Consider the following 23,636-nt stretch of genomic DNA (forward strand, 5'->3'; position numbering starts at 1 on the left):
CCGTTGTGTTTGTTGTCTGCCTCCAGTGGGTAAGGTTGGTTCAGTGAGTTGTGTAGGCTTCCTGGTAGAGGGGACTAGTGCCTGTTTTTTGGTGGATGAGGCTGGATATTGTCTTTTTGGTGGGCAGGACTGTGGCCAGTGATGTGTTTTGTGGTGTGTGTGAACTTAGTATGATTTTCGGCAGCCTCTCTGCTAATGGGTGGGGTTGTGTTCCTGTCTTGCTAGTTGTTTGGTATGGGGTTTCCAGCACTGGAGTTGGCTCGTCATTGAGTGGAGCTGGGTCTTAGTGTTGAGATGGAGGTCTCTGGGAGAGCTGTTGCCGGTTGATATTACATGTGGCCACCAGTTCTATGGTGGTCCAGTGTCCTGAGCTCGGCTCTTCCACCTCAGAGGCTCAGGCCTAACACCTGGCAGGAGCACCAAGATGCTGTCAGCCACACGGCAAAAATTGTGCACTCATTCAACAATTCTTGCTAGTCTTTGGTCGTTCTTCTGGCAATGGCTATCTGTAGCACCATCGACGTACCCTTGGTCCTGGCTGTGGACTTTTCAGTGTCTTGTAAACTGGCTCTCATCCTTCAGCGTGGTCTGGGAGCCCCTGAAGAACCTAGAGTTATACCCAAGGATGAGAGTGCCTTTGTAGAAGTCCAGGAATCCGGTAGAGTAGTTTCAGCATAATAGGCATATGGCCCTTCACCTGTGGCTGGCAGCATGGCTTCCCGAAGTTCGTGCCTCCAACTAGCTGGCCTGCTTGGTGTTTTTAATAAGAGGCAAAAAGAAAAGGCCTCTTAGAAAACACTTTGGGCTTTTGTCTCCTCTTTTCCCTTGATAGCTAGAACAGCCATCACCAGCTGCTGCTGGGAACCCGAAGGATTAGGCTGAGTAATGAGGGCTTCCTGGCTGCTGGCAGTGCCTGGTGGAGGAAAGAACCCTGAGAAACTTTCCCCATGGTCCATGCTCCCTGCTCCTGGTCAGCCAGCTGTCCTGAGGCCAGAGCCACAGGTCACACTCTTGTGAGCTGTGCTCAGACCCCTCATCTACTGAAGAAGTACTTTTAATTAAGCTTCATCTTGTTATTTTATTACCCTTTTCCATCAGTGACGAACTTTGTACAGAATTATAAATCAAGGCCAAACACCGCATGGATGCCACAGCACAAAGATTCATTTAGTGTGCATACAACCTTGTGACCTGCAACGTGATTCATCACTTGTTATCCTGTCTTCCCACTGAGGGATTGGATGACGCACACTAATATACAAAAGTCAATGCTGGGCGTCTAGCTTGCAACGTCTTACATATTATCCTTCTCAGTTCTAACTGATTCTTAACCCACTGGCTTCAGGGAAGGCTGCCTTTTAGAATCAATTACCTAAATATGGTGAACTAATCTGGGGAAGTAGTGAAATATGAAATATGAATTGCCCTATCTCCCCTTTGTCTGTTGACAATTTGCCCAACACTACAGTTTAGATGTGACCAGATAAGAAAGACAGGGAAGTGCGTTCACATATGGTGTCCCATTTGATCCTCACAACATTCTGTATACGAGCATTCGAGCAGGGAAGGTTTTGGTGTCACAAATGAGGCAGCTCTCTTGAGAAGAATTGATCATTTTCTACCTGTGTTCCTCCCTACATGCCTCTGTTTGTAATTATTTGTATACATGACCATCTCTCTCACCAGATTTGAAGGTATCTGGAGTGGGGACCATGTTCATATCCATCTTGTTTTCTGGGCATCTAGCATGATGCCTGGTGTATGAGTTGTTCATTTGCTCAGAAGAAGAAAGGTGAATGTAACACAAAAGATCTGTAAAGGAATTGGGTTTTTTTTTTTAAGGGAGAAAAACATTATGCTGGGTTTTGTTGCTCAGGGTATTTGCTCTACCCAAGTCCAGGAAGGTGCTGTTTAGCATGACCTGGGTCACACGGTAAGTACCCAGTGACGTAGTTGGATCTAGGACTCAGGTCTCCTTTCACAGGACATTTCCCACTAAAACCTCCTATTCTTTTTATACCATTGAATCTTTATTTTAAGACATTCCATCTCTTTTTGTAGCTAGTCCCGCAAAAGGGAGAATGAATTGTACCTGCATGTGGAATAAAAATAGATTACACATGCTTAAGTAGGAAGAATTGAAAAACTTTGCTGCTGATTATACTTTTGCTCCTGGGGATGTTGTGTAAAACCCTTTTGATGTGAAAGGAGATTGTGATGACAGCTAACATGTTACTAAAGTATTATACTGTAAGCTGCGCTGTGATTAATAGACGGATGGGTTAGCTGGTCACTGGTGCACACAGATGTGTGATATTGTGTGTGGTCAGTGCACCAAAGGTCTCAGCCTGAAGATTCAAGAGAAGGGGGAGACAGAGCTTAGATGAGCAGAATAGAGGGGACTGAGGAGGTAGCGGTCCCCACAATCAGCAGGACTTTGTGTTTCTCATGAGTTCATGCTCCTAACTAACAAAATGTAGCACGAAGTTGGCTCTATTAACAAACATCATAATTCCTCTACAGATTTATGTTGCATTCAGTTTTCCTCTTCTGAGCAATTGTTTTGGTATATTTAATGTTTTCACTTATGTTTAACATTCCTTTTGTTTTTTGGACAGGAAAGTAGGATTTATTGGGGGGTGTGAGTAAGGTGGGAACAGCCCTGAGATTCTTATGAGTGCAGGGCCCACCATTTGTCCAAGGGGCCACTATTAGGAATGTACTTGATCCCTCAGTCATCTGGGATGAGCCCCTTTTCTGCCACCATCTCCTCAAATTCTCTTGCATTAAACTTAGTAAATCCCCACTTCTTGGAGATGTGGCTCTTCTGGCAGCCAGGGAAGTTGAACTTGGCCCTGAGTAGGGCCTCAATCATATGTTCCTTGTTCTGCAGCTTGGTGTGGATGGACATGATGACTTGGCTGAAGTGGACCCTGGCCACTATGCTCTAGGGCTTTCCAAAGGTACCCCACATACATGTCTGGAGCCTAGTTTGGGGACAGCATGAGGTCAGGCATGAATGTCCACTGGAAAGGCTTGTCTCCAAGGTCCCTTAGGACAACCCACATGAGCAAAAGGCTGCATACACTACCAAGGAGGCTGCTGTTTGTGGTCATTGCCCGTGGGGCTCCCATGGGGAAAAGAGCATGGTTGGCTTAACTGGCTGCAGAGTAACATTACTTTTATATTTATGGTTTACTTGCCTTTTGTACTTCTGATCACTCCTTGTTTCAGTTTTCAAATGCAAATAATCAGTTCCCATTTTTGAATACCATTTCAAATCTTGTTGAATTGGGGACTTGTTTACTGTGTTCTTACATGCCCTTTCCTCCCCTCTGGATCACAGAGTGATTCCTTGAAGGGTAGTGAGGGATTTCTAGGTTGTGCAAAAGAAAGCCTATTGTGATGTTGGGAACTGAGGTGTGGGAATTGCCCGGCTTCTGGCTGGAGTTTACCTCCCTCCCTCATTTCTTCCCATATGCAGATGTTCAGTGACATGTGTTATTATAAGAGAAAGGGAAATGGCCTTACTGAAATAGAGGTAATGGGCCAAGATAAATTGTAAAAGTCATGAGAAAGTGTAATATGGCAAATAACATGCTGGGCTTGACTTTTAAGTGTAGTATGAGAATCATTCTCAGTGTTATGCTGTGGGAAAAAATAGAAATGAGGTGGCACATTAGTTCCTGCCTTGTGGTCCTGTGGCCTGTGGAGGCCACACTCAGATTCTAGTACAGACGAAGGCCCTGGAGGTTTTAGCCATCCACAGGCAAAGCGAGCAAAGGATGCATTTGAAAACAAATAGTAATGTAATGTAGGGACCTGTAAAGAAATGGTGTGGTAGAACTAGAGAGATAGTAACAGAGTAAGACTGCAAAGTAACAGGTAAGCCCCAAAGAAATAATGTCAATATATTATTTTTATCATTGCACTAGGAAAATTTTAAATTATGTGTATATAAGTAGACAATAACATGGGATATTTTAAAACCACTAATTAATGAAATTCAGTGAGATCTCTGTACTACTTACGTAGTTTTAAATCTGTTACAAGCCTTTCAGATCTTATCTGTTAGCTGTTTGCACAAAGTTTCTTTGCTTTTGTGGTACCTGCACTATTGTGCAGACAACCTTTCCAACTAAATGAATAGTTGAAATTGGTAGACAATGTGTTCAGTGAATAAACTGGTCGATAATTTTTATGACAACATCTTTATTCCATACAGGCTTCTCTCTTCCAAATAAAGTCCTTCTAGAAGATTGGGCTTTTTGAGTAACTTCTTATAAAGATTTTTATGAACGAGTTTATGTTTGAAATGGTTTAGTTTGGCAGAAAATTTGGGAGTCATCAGGACAGACACTGCTTGGCTGTGCTGGGCTATGCCTGCAGGGCAGCATGACTAGTATTGCCCCAGGCAGTCCAGGACCCTACTCTGACCCCAAGAGAGCAAAGAGTCCTTGGGACCCAAGGGATGTGCCCATCCAGCTGCTCCCCTTTCTGGACCATCTTACCTGCATACCCAGAATTCCCTGCCTGAAGGGCCTGTACAGCCTCTTCTATGGATCTCTTCCCTGGATAGTGTGGATGTACGGGCTGGGATGTCCACGTGGGCTGGGATGTCTGCAGCGGGTGGCATATGAGGTTTTTTACAGGGACCAAAGGAGTAGGGGGTGGAAAAGTAGGGAGCTTTCAACAAAGATTAGGCACAAGCTTGTCCCTGACTTATACCTACTAAAAGGCAGTGGCAATGTCATCAATGTTACAATCAAATCACTTCTGCAAATTTCTGAAATGCCCCCTAGGAAGTAATAGTACTACTGTTCTAAGTGAGAAGGTTGGCATGCTTTTCTAACAGATAAACTTCCTCTGAAAATGGCATCAAACAAACCCCAGGGATGTTTTGTACTCTGACAACATAGTACAAAATAAAATAAAAGTGTCTAATTTTCAAAGGTGCTTACTTTGAAGAAAAACTCATTGAAATGTGTAAGATCTGGTATGTTTGATAAAAACAAACAGCCAGTTTTAAACCAAATAGCTTTTTGACCGAAAGGAAAAAATGTCAGCGCAGATTGGGATTATTTATGAAATTTTTATCATGTAAAGTGGTGTGGTACGATGTATTCAGCCAAGAGTCAGGAAAACTGTACTCTGGTTCCAGTCCAAGGTTTCTGCACAAGCCATGTTCTCTCAGTCAGATATGTGACATAACATAATCATCAAATCAAAGATACCATCAGTTGTAAGATGCAGCGTTAATTTGTGTACCATTAAGAAAGAGACCCATTGCCTATGATAATTTTGACTATTGACTGTAAGAAGCATTCTAATTGAGATGTAAAAATATTAAAAAGTATATCTTAAATCTCTAATATACAATAAATCTTATTCATCTAAACATTCTTCACATTCTTGCAGAGTACCTACCACATCTAGTCATTCATTTATTCATTCAATAAATAAATATAAATTTAGTGTCTATTTCAGGCAATACAGCATGCATGTATCAACATGTATTGAATAATGGAATTTAGAAGTACATACACTTACCTTTCATAACATCAGCACGCACATGAAGCTGGAGGTGCTGGTGAGAAATCAGCTCAAGACAGTGGCGAGATTGTCCTCTTTTGAGAACAGCAAAATCACCATTAATCTCTAATGAGGACATTTGCTCCATAGAAATTTATACTGGTAAATGGAAGGCAGGTAAACAAGAATTCCCAGATCAGTTTCTTAGTAATCAAGGTGCCCTGTTTACTTTTTCCACATTTCTATGAAAATCTTGTTGAAAGAAGAACTTCTTAATTCTGAGACTCTAATGAAACTGCTCCTTCATCTGTCATTTCTTTTCCAGTAGGAATAAGGCAAAGAATGAGTGTTCTATGAAACACTTTTATACTATATCATATAAAACAATTTTACATGACTTATTATCATGCTACATTGTTAAATTGATTTTTATACACTTAAATCTTTATATTATCCATTTGTATCTAATAGTAGCCCAAGACGTAAATAAGCCCTTAAAGCAACATTTTGTAAAGAGTGATACTTCCCTAGTGAGCTCACTCTCAGAGTCAGAATCTTAAGTTCACCAGACAAGTGACAAATAAGGTTCATTCAGCCCCAATATCTTCATCTAGAGATGTTGCACTGGGACCTTAGAAAGATGAAAAAAGAATGAGTTGAAAATACCTGGACCTACTCTGTATAATCGAAACCATATGCAGTGATTTTAAGCCTCATTATATACAACAAACACTGATGGTCTGTCCCTCTTCAAGAAGGAACTGGCAAAACCCCTTAGAGAACAGTTTCTATTCTTGTTCTGTTTGAATTTTGCTTCTTGAGCTGTTCTTGCCACATGGGATATTTGACTATTTCTAAATGGCCTTTGCTTTTAGTCTTGTTCAAAGTTTGTTTTAAGCACAATATCCTAATCAACCTCATTTCCAAAGAGGCCCCTTTCCCTTGACTGCTGCAGGCTGCTTATCCCGAGAACGGCTTCTCTCTGGGCTCACAAGGTCCCAGCTTTCTGTTTCTCTTGGATCTGAGCACACTGTGTTTTCTGATCAGCTACGTCTCTTATCCAAACTGGGGTAAAGAGAGGAATTCCACATACTGCTCTCTGGGGGTGAACTGAACAAAACATGCCTGCGAGGACACTTCCTGAGGCATGACTCAAAGGTTATTGCACACTATCTGCTCAGAGTTTCTATGCTTACCCAATTATGTTGTCCTTACCTTTGTGTGATCTACCTGAGGAAAAAAAAATATCATTGGTTAAATATGTTGTTTAGGGCCATTTCTATCAAATCTGAGCATCAGATCAGTCAGAAACTTAATACACACAAACATATACACACACTTAAATCAGTTTCCACTTATATAATTTTGATCTACAATACCCTTTCCAGAAACATCATTGTAAGAGTAAGAATGTTCTATATTGGTTTCTCCCCACCTATAAATGTCATTGAATCATAGCTTTCCTGAGGAATCCTAATACATATGTCTATATTTTAGATATAAATTTCTCCCCAGTGGTCCTTTGGCTATGGAGAAATTAGCACAGGCTATATAAAGCAGAGTGCTTTAAAGAGTCTCCTTGAGGGAAATGGGATAGCAAGAAGGGAAGAGATTTGTACTTTTCATTTAGTGGCAATACTTATTTTATGCAATTTTATATCATTAGGCCCATTAAAGGACAAGAATGTGAAATATGTCCTCCCTGAAGACAGTTCTTTGTGTTTGCATAACATTTTCCACTTTGAATAAACCAATCACAAGGAAGAGTCCAGTGTGTATGTACTTCAGTGCTCTGAGCACTTATTTCAAGGGCTCTCCATTCCCCACCACCACCCCACCCCCCAGAGAGCTGAAAATGTGCAGAGCCTGCAATCTTTAAGTGCATAACCAATTGTTCTCTTTGGACAGTCTGTTTCTGAAAATTCCCTTTGAAATCAATGACAAAAAAGCCCAGCTACGGTGGATTCCATCTTGTAAGCTTCCCTCACAAACCACAGACCCTAATCTTTGTATTTATTCAATTGGACCAAGTCGCCAGAGATTTGGGGGAGTAGAATGTATTTGAGAATGTGAGTGTGTGCCAGGCAAGGAGGTTTCTTTAATAAGAAATGTTATCACAAACACTTTTAAAATGCTTTTCAGCTCAACCTGGACACAGAAGACTGGGTTTTGTATTTCTTGGCAATATGCCCAGTACATAGAATTAAATAAAAATATATATGTATGATTCAAAGATATTTTGAGAAAAATCCTTGAACTAGGAAAAAGATGAATATTTGATGCCCGGTGGATTCACACATAAACCTGGTGATTTTCTTGGTATCTGTATTCATCAGAAGCTGTGAGCAAACACACTCTAATTCCCTCTGGTGGGGAAGGACAGTGGAGTTTCATAACAATTTTTAAGCATTGCCCTATTGTATACTTAAATGACATTCTTTAAAGGGGAATTAAGAATGGTGACGTGGTTGGTCACATATCTAGGCCAGTGGTCAGTGGCAAGTGGTCACTGAGGGAAGATAGAGGCCTTTCTAGGTAAACTGATGCAGTCATCATGAAGTCACGTAGGAAGATAAGACTGGGAGATAAGACTCTCTGGCCAAAGGACTAAGGTGAGATTTGGAACGTCCTGTGGGTGATATCAGAGGCTGGGAAGACTCTCTGAGCCTGGGCCTTACCAACCATAGAAAGAGCTAAGGGCTTCTGATGCTTTTCAAGATAGAGTGGTTCCAGCCTGTCTTTGTAGCCCCACACGACTTCATCGACACCTCTGGATGTAAAGGTTTGGGCTGGGGAAAGATACGGAGGGCTCATCAAAAGCACCTGACAAGAGTTGTCTAGCAGAGAATGCTTCTCTGAAGGGAAAGAAAAGCCTGGAAGAAGATCTGAATGTCAGATGCCTCAACACGCTGTAGTCAACTTCTGAGAGGGGTAAGGGACCTGGTTACAAAACCCTGCCATGAAATTTGTCCGGTAGAAATGGACTCAGCACTTTTCTCATGGCACATCTATGATGTCTTAAGAAGTGCACCCCTGGTTTCACTGTTGGGAGGCAACAGAACTGTTATCAAGATGGCTGATGAGTTGGCCAGAGTGTTTCTGAGATGAAAGAATGATGGGGGACATGGCAAGGCAATGGGAAGAGGAGGAGAAAAAAGGAAGAAAATATTATCTTCTGGAAGGAGGACTCTTCCTCGTTTTAAGCAATTAATTAAAAATGTTAAATGCACCAGAAATGGGTGATGAATTATTTGGGTAATAAGAACAATTACCATACTGTGGTGGTAAGACAAAAAATGGCATAGTCCATCTGGGTTTTATTTCCAGCATGACCATCAAATGTCTGTGAGATTCTGTCTCTTAACTTCACTAGGAACCTCAGTTTCTCCACCTTTAAATGAGAGCATTAACTCCAGTCTCCTCCAGCATTAACAGTCTATGTAACTGACAGAAGTGCCACAAGGTGTAAGTGATGGTTAATTTTATGTGTCATCTTGATGGGCCAAAAAATGTCCACATATTTGTTTAAACATTGTTTCTGGGTTTGTCTGTGTGTTTCAAGCAGAGATTAGCATTTGAATCGGTAGACTGAGTAAAGCCCTCCTCAAAGTGAGTGGACAGCATTCAGTCATTTGAGGGCTTGAATAGATCCAAAAGGCAGAGAAAGGGAGAATTTGCTTTCTGCTTGGCTGCTTGAACTGAGACATTGGTCTTCTCCTGTCCTCAGACTAGGACTTACATCATGGGCTCTCCTGGTCCTTGGGCCTTTGGACTTGGATCTATAGCACCAGTTGTCCTGGGTCCCCAGCTTTCAGATGACAGATTGTGGAACTTCTCAGCCTTCATAATCACATGAAGCAATTCTTTATAATAAATCTCTTTATATGTAAATATATATATACACATATATATGTATATATTCTCTCTCTCTCTCGATACATACACACACATCTCCTATTGGTTCTGTTTCTCTGGAGAACCTAACATCTTGTGCATTTGGGAACAAAGATATTGCTCAGGTCTAGAGTTCTTGTCTCTAATTCACTTAACATAATTTTAGGGACTAAATACTTGGTATTTTCTGTCTTTGCTCCCTTCAAGTAATAATTAATTTTTAATGGGTTGTTCCCAGGTAAGAATTAGAAACATTGTGTGGCTGACAGTGTACTACATGCAGGGCTTATAAGGGGGAGCTGCTTTTCGCAGCTAGCTCCTTGATGAGAATTCAGCAGGAGGAGCTCTTTAGCTGTGCAAACAGCTGTCGGGGGGTGACTCATCAGCAGGGTCTATGGCACTCAAGAGAATAAAATTTTTCCCGCAGTGATCTGCCAGATCCCTCTGTAGGTTGTGTACAGGTGGCTAACTGCCCCTAAGTGTAAGGTGTGGGTAAGGTCCAAAGGGCTGGAGTAGCGGATTATTTAGCAAACGTGGTTGCTTCCGCTGGCTCTCTGGGTCTCACAGTTCAGTGAGAGCAGAAGGCATGGAGCCACTGATGCAGGCATGTAAAGAGGCAGTGGGAAGCCACGTGGCTTCGGCTGCCAATGAGGGAGCATCTTCAGTGAGCTCTCATTTCTAGACGATGTGCCAGCTTCTAGCTGACTCTGTCAGGTGCTAGTGGAATCCTTCAGGGCAACATGATGTTTCTCTGGCTGTCATGTGATGTATTTATTTTTTACTTACCTATTTATTTGTTTGATGGAGAATGCCACAGGGCTTAGAGTGGTCTCAGTCAAATAATCAGTTTGCTCATGAGGCTTCTGATCTTTTGCACTGGGTTTAGATTTATATCTTGCAGGGCTGTCATAAAAGGAAAACAGGGATGCTTTGGGCTTTTGAGGCCCACTTGTCTCCTATTTTCATTCTCCTTTCTCTGTCAGGCTGTCCCCGTTCCTCTGGGTGTGGTGTCCCTGCGGTCCCACTGCCTCCTTCACATCCTCCAAATCTGCTTTCAGCTCCTCCATAGCTCCCTCCATGGGAAGCTATATGATGACTTCATCTCCATTGCGTGTGGTAATGACTTGTTTTATTTCTCCAGGGGCATCTGTATTCAAATAGGGAAAACTAATTATATATTTTATTATATACATAATTATATATAACAAGGAAAATTCAGGCAAAAGTCCAGGGGTACACTGAGGAGTTCTTATACAGCGGGGCTCATACTGCATTCTTCATATCTCATGATGTGAGGGTTTTAACCCCCAGTCAAACATAGCTGGTCCTGTCTTACTCTACCCAGACATTTTGCAGAATTGCCTGGGAAGCAGCCAATGCAAATTTGAACTTATGTTTCTTAAATTTTTGGGTGATGGATCTTTTTGAGAGTTTGTTAAAAGCCATGGACCCTATCCCTAGTTAAATGTACATATTCACACATATCCAAATTTTGTATACAATTTTAGGAGGGTCACCAGACTTCCTAAAGCTCAACTTGGGATTCCAGGGTTAGAGAAGGATTAGTATTTGGAGTAAGCAGACCTGGATTTGAGGTTCCACTGTGATCTTGGGCAGGTTCCTCGTGTTTCCTGTGGACTATGTCAAAATCTTGGGTTTTACCAGTGGTTCTCAACTGGGGACAGTGCTGCAGGCATATTTTACCCCTCACACCATCCAGGACATATCTGAGCCTGGGGGGACAGGCAAGTGTTGTTTTGAAAGATATCCACAAGTGAGCTGATATGCCCCCAAGGGTTTGAGAACCACAGGGCAAGGAGACCTCTAAGATGGCCTCTGGCTCCATTGTTCTACGACTCTGAGGTTTCGCTCCAGAAATTCCACTGCACAAAGTCAGAGACTACTCCGCCAAGAGCTAGTGGAGAGAAGAGGGGTAGCGGGACAGAGAAGGCCAGAAGCTGGGCTTTCCCTTTCTTACAACTTTGCCCCACTGTTCATGGAGGAAGGTGGTGGGAAGGGAGCAGAGCCCTTCTAGAATTCTCTTTTCCTTGAGAGCCCATTGAATTGAGGATTTATCTATTTATTTAATCCTCTTGAGAGGATAGAGAATCTAATATATCTTTATTTTTTGAAAGCCTATGTACTTGGCATATTATAGATACAGAATAAATGTTGTTTGGATGCAATAAGTTTATTTCTCATTAGTTACTTTTTTAAGCAGATCATGTGATGAATTCCTGCCGTCCCATTCTGGTTGACACATTATCTAAGATTTTATTTTACTGAAGTCATTGAAATAGATATTAATTTAGTGATTAATTGAAATTCAAGGAATATTTACTAAGCTCTTATTATGTGCTTGACACAGTAGAGTATTCAATACAGTGGAGATTTGAGAAGAGAGTTAATAGTCCTGTGCTAATACCAAAACCCATATGTAAGTACTAACTATTGAAAAAAATTATTGTCCGTTTATGCTTTTCCTCTGTATTCCAGAAAGGGGTGTATAAACCTTAGAAAACAAAAGATAAATTTTTTGAATATCCTTTGTTATTCCCTGGTTTGGACCCTTCTAGAGTTTTTCTGTCTGAAAGCTCTTGTGGCTTCATGCTGAGGGGCCCAGTTACATATCAGTGTTTTAGGCTGAGGGAACAGCCCATTTTGTCATATAACTGAGCCAGTTTCACCAAGAGCTTTATCTCTCTGTCTACCATTGCATGAAATAACTCTATCATGTAGAGTTCTGGCTGCTAAAAGAGGGCGGTAACCACAGACACCAAAGCTATCAGTAGAAGAGATTAAAAGTGATGAGATTACATATTGTGGTGTCAGTGCTCTAGCTCAAAACCAGTTTCATTTGGGAGAAGATTAAATTCCTTCAAATACTAGAGTCCTCCCTTAGAAACTATAATTGGATGTAATAAAAGACTACTTTTCCCTCATGATAGTAGTTGTACTTTTGATGTAAATCCTCCTGGTAAAAGTAATAATAATAAAAGTGCTACTTATTGGATATCCTCTATGTGGTAGGCTCTGCATTAGACACTTTAATATTGACTTATCATATTACTTGACATATATTGACTATAGACTGTTTCAGGCACCCAAGTCATCAGCCTTATTAGCTTGGAACTATTATTATCATCATCCTCCTTTTATAGTTGAGAAAATTTAGGCTTAGAGCGATTGAGTAATTTGTCACAGGTCACTTAGCTGATAATGGTGGAAAGCTGGGACTCCAACCAGGTTCTCTAATCTTATTTCTAATTCACTCCTCACAGCAATCCTATAAAACAGTTTTGGACATTTCCATCCTACAGGGAAGGAAGCAGAGTTGGAGAGGTGAGCTACTCTAATAATGGTTATATAGCCAGTAAATGGCAGAGCCAGGTGTGGAACCAGGTTAGTCTGACTCATAAACGAATGCTTGTTTCACTCTGCTACACTGACTAGCCATGGACTTATAGCATGTTACAGTGTAAAAAGGGAAAAACTTACCTATGTACACTTTTAAAATAATAGATATTTATTTTGGTTTGCCTAATAACTTTCTTTCCTTGGATATTCAGTGTCAGAGGAAAATGCTTGGTACCTTGGTACCTAGAGTTTCTAGAAAATGTATGACATTTTTGTTACTGCTTACAATGATTTATCTGGTTCCTTTTTTTTTTGGAATACAGAAATATTTAAATGAATTATTCTGCAACAAAATTCTTTTTACTAGAATCCAGTATGTGGTTTTTGAATACTTACCACTTGCAAGGCTCTGAGTTAGGCACAATGATGCCTTAGAGATGAATAAAAAGTAGTCTATTGTGGGGGACGAGGCAGAATCCCAGATACCACACAGAAGGACGAATAAGCAAATAAATAAGCAAATAAGCAGTAACAGACGGTCATATAAGTCCCAAGGAGAGAGAACAGAAAATGTCACGTGGAGAATTTGAAAACAGATGTGGACCTTGAAGGGTGGTACATTAGTTTGCTAGGCAGCCACAACAATGTACCAACAACAGAAAAGAACAGCAAAAGTTTATTTTCTCACAGTCCTGGAGGCTAAAAGTCCAAGAGCAAGGTGTTGGCAGGTTTGGTTTCTTTGGCAGCCTCTTTCCTTGACTTAGAGACAGCTTCTTGCTGTGTCCTCACAGGGTTGTCCCTAGGTCTGCATCATAATCTCCTCTTCTTTTAAGGACATTAGTAATATTGGATGAGGGCCCACCCATATGACCTCATTTTATCTTAACTACCTCTTTAAAGGCCGGATCTTCAAATACAGTCACATTCTGAGGTACTCAGTGTTAGGACTTCAACATATGAATTTGGGGAAGACACAATTCAACCTACAACCGATGGGTAGGTAAACTATCAAAAGAAGGAGAGTCAGAGTTTAGAAGGGAAAAATATATTTGTGGGAGTATTTAGATGGAGAATAAATTACATTTCGGGGAATCCTGAATGCTGGGGTGGGAAGTTGGTGCTTACTTTGGTGGGCAATGGGAAGCCACTGAAAGTCTCCATCAGGAGAGTGACTTGATAATGTGGTACTCGGGGACTGTCAATCAAGCAGTAAGAAAGAATAGCGACAGGAAGCAAGGAGGTCATCTAGGAGGCTTATCCAGAAGTCTAGTCACGGAGAGATGAGGTTATGAGTGAGGGAGCTCATCAACATGGTGGGTACACAAAGAACAGATGAATCAGAGAAATACCACAGGGGTTTAACTCACTGACCTTGGTGCCTAATTGGCTGTGGGAGTTGACATGGAAGAAGGAGTCAAAGGTGGCTCCAAGGCTTGAGTCAAAGAATGGTCTTGTCATTAACTGGAAGAGCAAAGCCAGCGCAGGGCGGGGGGTGGGGGGGGGTTGGATGGGGGGGGTTCTACTTGGGACTGAAGATGTGGAACTAAATTTAGAATGTAAGTTAGATGTTCAATGGGAAGGAATTTGAAACCGTGGATCAAGAATTTGGGGGAGAGATAGGAGTATATGAAAGATTATTAAATTATGTGAAAATTTTTACTAGGAAAGAGATTAAAGAGTTGTACACTAAAGTGTTAGTAATGATTATGGGGGGGTTATAGTTAATTTGCATTCCTTCTTTTTACTTTTTTGGTATTATTCAAAATGTTTACCATGAGCAACATTATTAACTTTATACTACTGGGAAATAGTCTTTCTATTCAGCCTCTCACCTCCTTCCATTCTAGTTTGCAACTTCCATCACTCCAAAACACTGCCCTCGAAAAGGTGATGTGTGCTTTTCCTAAGAGCCACAAGAGAGGTTTCAGGCCTTGTTTTGAACTCTCCATCATTTTGGTGCACCTCTCTTAACTTTTCGGATATTGCTTTCCTGACCCATCTCAGCCCCTTTGACTCCCTCTTTGAATTCTGTCTGACAGGTCCTGTTTCTTCACTGATCATCTAACATTGGTACTCCTCAGAGCTTCATGCTCACCTTGGCTTTCCTTTCCCCTTTCTAATTCCCCATGAGTTATCTCATCTGCACCCTTGGTAGGTGAACTACCACATGTAACTCATAGCTCTGAAATCTTTTTCTCTTGTCCAATTGTCTCTTCTGACAGCCAGATCCATATTATTATTATCTGCCAATTGGGTATTTCTACCTGAATGACCCACAGTCATTTCAACTCAGTATATCCAAAATGAAATGAATTATTCTATTACCTCCTCACCCCCAGTCTGCTTCTTGAACCTCCCCCACTAAGGCTTATTCTTGGAAAAGAATACCATGAGGTAAATCATTGCTAGGTTAGAATCCTGGGCATCCTGCTGGACTCATCCTTCATCCCAACCCCTGCCCCATGAGCACGCAATGTTATTAAGTCCCATCTATGCTATTTCCTAATGACCTCTCACATCTAGATTTAATCTCATTACTTCTTACCATAACCACTGCAAAGCCTGATCTGTCTTCCCTCATTTCACTCCATCATCTACAGTGAAGCCAGCGATTTCAAACACCAATCAAATCATGTCACTTCTGTACTTAAAATACATCAGTGACTTCCTTGGCTTCCAGATTCAAGTCTAGATTCTCCCCCTACCCTCAGTTTTATTGAGATATAATTGACATACAGCACTTTACATGTTTAAAGTATACAGCATAATGATTTGACTTACATACATCATGAAATTATTACCACAATAAAATTAGTGAACATCCATCATCTCATATTGATTAAAAACAAAAACAAAAGTCTTTTTTCCTTGTGATGAGAACTTTTAGGATCTACTCTCTTAACTACTATCAAATGTATCATACCACAGTGTTAACTGTAGTCATCATTTTGAACTTTACATCCCTGGTACTTGTTTATTCTATAACTGGGAGTTTGTACCTTTTGACCACCTTCCTCCAACTCCTCCTCCCCCTCAAGTCTAGACTCTTTAGCACAAAGTAGATTCCTTTTCATTGGGCTTCACCTCCTGGCCTAATTTCTCATCCAGCTTCGCTCTTTCCTACTTGACAAGCTCATGCTGAACCACATGATGTTTCTTTTTTTTTTTTTACATCTTTATTGGAGTATAATTGCTTTACATTGGTGTGTTAGTTTCTGGTAGTTTGATAGGGATTGCATTGAATCTGTAGATTGCTTTCAGTACTAGAGTCATTTTCACAATGTTGATTCTTCCAATCCAAGAACATGGTATATCTCTCCATCTATTTGTATCATCTTTAATTTCTTTCATCAGTGTCTTATAATTTTCTGCATACAGGTCTTTTGTCTCCTTAGGTAGGTTTATTCCTAGATATTTTATTCTTTTTGTTGCAATGGTAAATGGGAGTGTTTTCTTGACTTCACTTTCAGATTTTTCATCATTAGTGTATAGGATTGCCAGAGATTTCTGTGCATTAATTTTGTATCTTGCTACTTTACCAAATTCATTGATTAGCCCTAGTAGTTTTCTGGTAGCATCTTTAGGATTCTGTATGTATAGTATCATGTCATCTGCAAACAGTGACAGCTTTACTTCTTCTTTTCTGATTTGGATTCCTTTTATTTCCTTTTCTTCTCTGATTGCTGCGGCTAAAAGTTCCAAAACTATGTTGAATAAGAGTGGTGAGAGTGGGCAACCTTGTCTTGTTCCTGATCTTTGTGGAAATGGTTTCGGTTTTTCACCATTGAGGACGATGTTGGCTGTGGGTTTGTCATATATGGCCTTTATTATGTTGAGGAAAGTTCCCTCTATGCCTACTTTCTGGAGGGTTTTTATCATAAATGGGTGTTGAATTTTGTGGAAAGCTTTTTCTGCATCTATTGTGATGATCATATGGTTTTTCTCCTTCAATTTGTTAATATGGTGTATCACGTTGATTGATTTGTGTATATTGAATAATCCTTGCATTCCTGGAATAAACCCCACTTGATCATGGCGTATGATCCTTTTAATGTGTTGTTGGATTCTGTTTGCTAGTATTTTGTTGAGGATTTTTGCATCTATGTTCATCAGTGATATTGGCCTGTAGTTTTCTTTCTTTGTGACATCTTTGTCTGGTTTTGGTATCAGGGTGATGGTGGCCTTGTAGAATGAGTTTGGGAGTGTTCCTCCCTCTGCTATATTTTGGAAGAGTTTGAGAAGGATAGGTGTTAGCTCTTTTCTAAATGTTTGATAGAATTCACCTGTGAATCCATATCATCCTGGGCTTTTGTTTGTTGGAAGATTTTTAATCACAGTCTCAATTTCAGTGCTTGTGATTGGTCTGTTCATATTTTCTATTTCCTCCTGATTCAGTCTTGGCAGGTTGTGCATTTCTAAGAATTTGTCCATTTCTTCCAGGTTGTCCATTTTATTGGCATAGTGTTGCTTGTAGTAATCTCTCATGATCTTTTGTATTTCTGCAGTGTCAGTTGTTACTTCTCCTTTTTCATTTCTATTTCTATTGATTTGAGTCTTCTCCCTTTTTTTCTTGATGAGTCTGGCTAATGGTTTGTCAATTTTGTTTATCTTCTCAAAGAACCAGCTTTTAATTTTACTGATCTTTGCAATCATTTCTTCATTTCTTTTTCATTTATTTCTGATCTGATCTTTATGATTTATTTCCTTCTGCTAACTTTGGGGTTTTTTTGTTCTTCTTTCTCTAATTGCTTTAGGTGCAAGATTAGGTTGTTTATTTGAGATGTTTCCTGTTTCTTAAGGTAGGATTGTGTTGCTATAAACTTCCCTCTTAGAACTGCTTTTGCTGCATCCCATAGGTTTTGGGTCGTCGTGTCTCCATTGTCATTTGTTTCTAGGTATTTTTTTATTTCCTCTTTGATTTCTTCAGTGATCACTTCGTTATTAAGTAGTGTATTGTTTAGCCTCCATGTGTTTGTATTTTTTACAGATCTTTTCCTGTAATTGATATCTAGTCTCATAGCGTTGTGGTCTGGTGGGTTTTTATCTTGCTCTTTCATCTGCTGTGTGTTTTTCTGTCTTCTCATTTTGCTTTTCTTACTGTGTTTGGGGTCTCCTTTCTGCAGCCTGCAGGTTCCTAGTTCCTGTTGTTTTTGGTATCTGTCCCCAGTGGCTAAAGTTGGTTCAGTGGGTTTGTAGGCTTCCTGGTGGAGGAGACTACTGCCTGTGTTCTGGTGGATGAGGCTGGATCTTGTCTTCCTGGTGGGCAGGTCCACATCTGGTGTTGTGTTTTGGGCTGTCTGTAGACTTATTATGATTTTAGGCAGCCTCTCTGCTAATGGGTGGGGTTGTGTTCCTGTCTTGCTAGTTGTTTGGCGTAGGGTGTCCAGCACTGTAGCTTGCTGGTCGTTGAGTGAAGCTGGGTATTGGTGTTGAGATGGAGATCTCTGGGAGATTTTCGCTGTTTGACATTTTGTGGTGCTGGGAGGTCTCTTTTGGACCAATGTCCTGAAGTTGGCTCTCCCACCTCAGAGGCACAGCAGTGACTCCTGGCAGCACCACCAAGAGCCTTTCATTCACATGGCTCAGAATAAAAGGGAGAAAAAGTAGACAGACAGAAAGAAAGAGGATAAAAGAAAAGAAAATAAAGTAAGGCAAAATAAAATAAAGTTATTAAAAAGAAAAATAATTATTAAGAAAAAAATTTTTAAGTAAAAAACAAAACAAAAAACAAGGGACGGATAGAACCCTAGGACAAATGGTGAAAGCAAAGCTATACAGACAAAATCTCACACAGAAGCATACACATACATGCTCACAAAAAGCGGAAAAGGGGAAAAAATAACCTATCTTGCTCCTAAAGGTCACCTCCTCAATTTGGGATGGTTCGTTGTCTATTCAGGTATTCCACAGATGCAGGGCACATGAAGTTGATTGTGGAAATTTAATCCGCTGCTCCTGAGGCTGCTGGGAGAGATTTCCCTTTCTCTTCTTTGTTCGCACAGCTCCCGGGGTTCAGCTTTGGATTTGGCCCCATGTCTATGTGTAGGTTACTTGAGGGCGTCTGTTCTTCGCTCAGACACAACAGGGTTAAAGGAGCAGCTGATTCGGGGGCTCTGGCTCACTCAGGACGGGGGGAGGGAGGGGACAGAGTGCGGAGCGAGCCTGCTGCGGTGACGGCATGCCGTGTGTTCTCCCGGGGAAGTTGTCCCTGGATCCCGGGACCCTGGCAGTGGCAGGCTGCACAGCCTCCCCGGAAGGGAAGTGTGGAGAGTGACCTGTGCTCGCACACAGGCTTCTTGGTGGCGGTAGCAGCAGCCTTAGCGTTTCAGGCCTGTCTCTGGGGTCCGCGCTGTTAGCCGCGGCTCGTGCCCGTCTCTGGAGCTCCTTTAAGCAGCGCTCTTAATCCCCTCTCCTCGCGCACCAGGAAACTAAGGGGGAAGAAAAAGTCTCTTGCCTCTTCAGCAGATCCGGACGTTTTCCGGGACTCCCTCCCGGCTAGCCGTGGTGTACTAACCCCTGCAGGCAGTGTTCACGCTGCCAACTTCAGTCCTCTCCCTGCGCTCTGACCGACCGAAGCCTGAGCCTCAACTCCCAGCCCCGCCCGCCCCGGCGGGTGAGCAGACAAGCCTCTCGGGCTGGTGAGTGCTGGTTGGCGCCGATCCTCTGTGCGGGAATCTCTCCACTTTGCCCTCCGCACCCCTGTAGCTGTGCTCTCCTCCGCAGCTCCGAAGCTCCCCCCGTCCGCCACCCACAGTCTCCGCCCACGAAGGGGTTTCTAGTGTGTGGAAACCTTTCCTTCTTCACGGCTCCCTCCCACTGGTGCAGGTTCCGTCCCTATTCTTTTGTCTCTGTTTATTCTTTTTTCTTTTGCCCTACCCAGGTATGTGGGGAGTTTCTTGCCTTTTGGGAGGTGTGAGGTCTTCTGCCAGCGTTCAGTAGGTGTTCTGTAGGAGGTGTTCCACGTGTAGATGTATTTCTGATGTATTTGTGGGGAAGAAGGTGATCTCCGCGTCTTACTCTTCCGCCATCTTCCCCCTCTCCCACCCATTTAACTCATTTCTAAATACAGTCAGTCACTTAGTACAAAGTACAAACACAAATTAAAGAGAGTAAATCGCTGTTATTTGTCTAACAATTGGGTGTCTGCCAGCTCCCTTTGAGACTGAGGGCAAACCACTAACCCTCCCTGAGCCTGATCCCTCATCCCAAAATGGGAGCAATAATAGTGGCCTTGCTTACCTCACATGGCTGTGTGAGGGCCGACTAGGCTGATGCCTAGGAAGTAGGAAAGCACTTTAAAAATGGTGTTTAATAATTTAAACGCATGGGACAGAGGTGATATAAAGGCATGCCTCTTCTAGAATGCAGGAGCGGAGGCTTATAAGGATTTCTGCACTTGCTAGAGATTTGAAGAAGAGATGAATTCACTTGTAATTCACCTGTAGAAATAAGCTAATACCAAATGGTTGGATCACAGAGGAGGAAACTCAGAGCATCACATCAAGAACATGCAGAAAAGATCTCATGGCAGCAGCTGGTCAAGTGAGGGTTTGCCCTGTCCCAGCAGCAGCCTTATAAGAGTTCCATGGTTTCCAAATGTCAGCACGTTATGACTGTGATCTGTCCCCAGGGAACTTAGTCCTTCATCCTTGCAAAGAAACTGCACTCACATCTGGGCCCCAATTTGCTTTGCAGGCCAGCAGCACTGTTCCTGCACAGGGCCTGAGTTTCATTTGAAAAGGATTTCATGGGAATGCTTTCTTGTGTTACCAAATCCTCTCTCATCTTTGTTCCTTACACTGGCTGCTCCTGTCAGTAAAACCTATATGTAACACCCATTTTTTTTTTCTGAATCCAGTTTAGAGACACATAATAAAATTATTATAAGTGAGAAAAGGTCTCAGTCAGAGGTTGACAAAATATGCCTAGAATCTTATAGTTATTGTGGTTTAAGAAAAATCGATTAAAAACCACTTTCAAAAATCTTCTTTGTCCCACAGAAGCAGCTGCATAGCACAGGGAGGTCAGCTCAGTGCTTTGTGACCACCTAGAGGGGTAGGATAGGGAGGGTGGGAGGGAGACACAAGAGGGAGGAGATATGGGGATGTATGTATATGTATAGCTGATTCACTTTGTTATACAGCAGAAACTAACACATCATTGTAAAGCAATTATACTCCAATAAAAATGTTAAAAAAAAACCCAACAAAAAACAAATGTCAAAGCATCAAAACAAACCAAATTCTAAGTAACTTAAAAAAAAAAGTCTTCTTTGTCCCACAGATAGAAACCTAAATAAAGAGCTACTGGCTGTTCATAACATTTGCTTTTGCTGCATTCTTGTTTTCCCTTATTTGTCTGTGCTTCCCCACATCACTTAATGCTATTTCCATGAACAAAGAGAGTCAAAGTCACAATCCCATGTGTTGACTGAGGCAAGCCTCCCAGACAAGGGACTGAATTTGATGTGAAGGAAGAGAAACTAGTTCTCCAAATGTCTTCCTTTCCAGCTGGCTAATATCTGAAGTTTTACAGTTAGAACTTAATTCCTTTGGCATGTGCCTCCATGTCCCCCTTCTTCATCACCAGGCAATCATTGATCTGCCTTCTGTCACTTTAAATTAGTTTGAATTTTCTGAAACTTTATATAAATAGGATCATACAATATGTACTCTTTTATGATCTGGCTTCTTTGACTCAACAAAATGTTGAGATTCATCTATGTTGTGTGTAGCACAAATTCATTCTTTTTATTGCTGAATAGTGCTCCATTAGATGGGTATATTGTTATTTGTTTATTTATTCACCTTTTGATGAGTATTTTGGTAATTTTAAGTTGTCATTAGTATTCTTGTACACGTCTGAGGATTTTCTAGAGATCTTCTTGTTATTAACTTTTATTTCCAAGGGGATTAAAGAACATATTTTATATGATTTGAATTTTTAAAAGTTTTATATTCTCTAGAATAGGTAATGGCAAACTATGGCCAAATCTGGCTCAGTTGCTTTTGTAAATAAAGTTCTGTTGGGAGATATTTACGACCATCCATTAATATATTATCTGTGGCTGCTTTCCCACTACAGTGGCAGAGTTGAGTAGTTGTAACAGAGACTGTATGGCCCATAAAATTGAAAATATTTGCTCTCTGGTCCTTTATAGAAAAAGTTTGCTGACTCCAGGCCTAGAATAATTTAGATAATACTGTATAGAAATGCTATCCATTTCTTGATGTTCTAGAGGAACTCACTTCTGAAACCAGAGCATGGGCTATAGATTAAAATAACATTGGGTTTGAACCCATATCCAGCCTGCATTACTAATGGTGTGCTTGCTGTTGGGTAACATATCCTTCCTATGGACAATTTCCCTCAACTATAAAATGTGAATAATAATAGTACTTATTTAAAATTATGCTATAAGGATGAAATATGTTAATGCATGTTCATAGTACTTGACACAATGCTAAGAACCCATAGATTCTTAACAAATGCAACTTTATTCTTGGGAGAGTTTCTTGACACTGCATTCAAATCATGGTTGGTTTTCTGCAGTACTCAATAGCCTAGCTGGTGCCAATGATGTATTCTTTTTTTTTTTTTTTTTTTTTTTTTTTTTTAAACATCTTTATTGGGGTATAATTGCTTTACAATGGTGTGTTAGTTTCTGCTTTATAACAAAGTGAATCAGCTATACATATACATATGTTCCCATATGTCTTCCCTCTTGCGTCTCCCTCCCTCCCACTCTCCCCATCCCACCCTTCCAGGCTGTCACAAAGCACCGAGCTAATATCCCTGTGCCTTGCGGCTGCTTCCCCCCAACTATCTACCTTACTACGTTTGTTAGTGTGTATATGTCCATGACTCTCTCTCGCCCTGTCAAAACTCACCCCTCCCCCTCCCCATACCCTCAAGTCCGTTCTCCAGTAGGTCTGCGTCTTTATTCCTATCTTACCCCTAGGTTCTTCATGACATTTTTTTCCCTTAAATTCCATATATATGTGTTAGCATACGGTATTTGTCTTTTTCTTTCTGACTTACTTCACTCTGTATGACAGACTCTAGGTCTATCCATCTCATTACAAATAGCTCAATTTCATTTCTTTTTAAGGCTGAGTAATATTCCATTGTGTATATGTGCCACATCTTCTTTATCCATTCATCCGATGATGGGCGCTTAGGTTGTTTCCATGTCCTGGCTATTGTAAATAGAGCTGCAATGAACATTTTGGTACATGACTCTTTTTGAATTTTGGTTTTCTCAGGGTATATGCCAAGTAGTGGGATTGCTGGGTCATATGGTAGTTCTATTTGTAGTTTTTTAAGGAACCTCCATACTGTTCTCCACAGTGGCTGAACCAATTCACATTCCCACCAGCAGTGCAAGAGTGTCCCCTTTTCTCCACACCCTCTCCAGCATTTATTGTTTCTAGATTTTTTGATGATGGCCATTCTGACTGGTGTGAGATGATATCTCATTGTAGTTTTGATTTGCATTTCTCTAATGATTAATGATGTTGAGCATTCTTTCATGTGTTTGTTGGCATTCTGTATATCTTCTTTGGAGAAATGTCTATTTAGGTCTTCTGCCCATTTTTGGATGGGGTTGTTTGTTTTTTTGTTATTGAGCTGCATGAGCTGCTTGTAAATTTTGGAGATTAATCCTTTGTCAGTTGCTTCATTTGCAAATGTTTTCTCCCATTCTGAGGGTTGTCTTTTGGTCTTGGTTATGGTTTCCTTTGCTGTGCAAAAGCTTTGAAGTTTCATTAGGTCCCATTTGTTTATTTTTGTTTTTATTTCCATTACTCTAGGAGGTGGGTCAGAAAGGATCTTGCTGTGATTTATGTCATAGA

The 23,636-nt window shown here is 41.1% G+C and overlaps 1 protein-coding gene and 1 non-coding gene across 4 annotated transcripts in view; one reads left to right on the forward strand and one right to left on the reverse strand.

Annotated features, from left to right (window-relative positions):
- Positions 1 to 23,636, forward strand: part of KCNAB1 (potassium voltage-gated channel subfamily A regulatory beta subunit 1) — a 416,921-nt gene that overhangs the window by 57,046 nt on the left and 336,239 nt on the right. The gene's annotated exons all lie outside the window — the stretch shown is intronic.
- On the reverse strand, positions 3,035 to 3,169 carry LOC136122963 (small nucleolar RNA SNORA70). Its single transcript, XR_010655854.1, has one exon. It is a non-coding gene; the product is annotated as a small nucleolar RNA SNORA70 (small nucleolar RNA).

This window comes from Phocoena phocoena, chromosome 4 (assembly GCF_963924675.1).
Source record: "Phocoena phocoena chromosome 4, mPhoPho1.1, whole genome shotgun sequence".
NCBI lineage: Eukaryota > Metazoa > Chordata > Mammalia > Artiodactyla > Phocoenidae > Phocoena > Phocoena phocoena.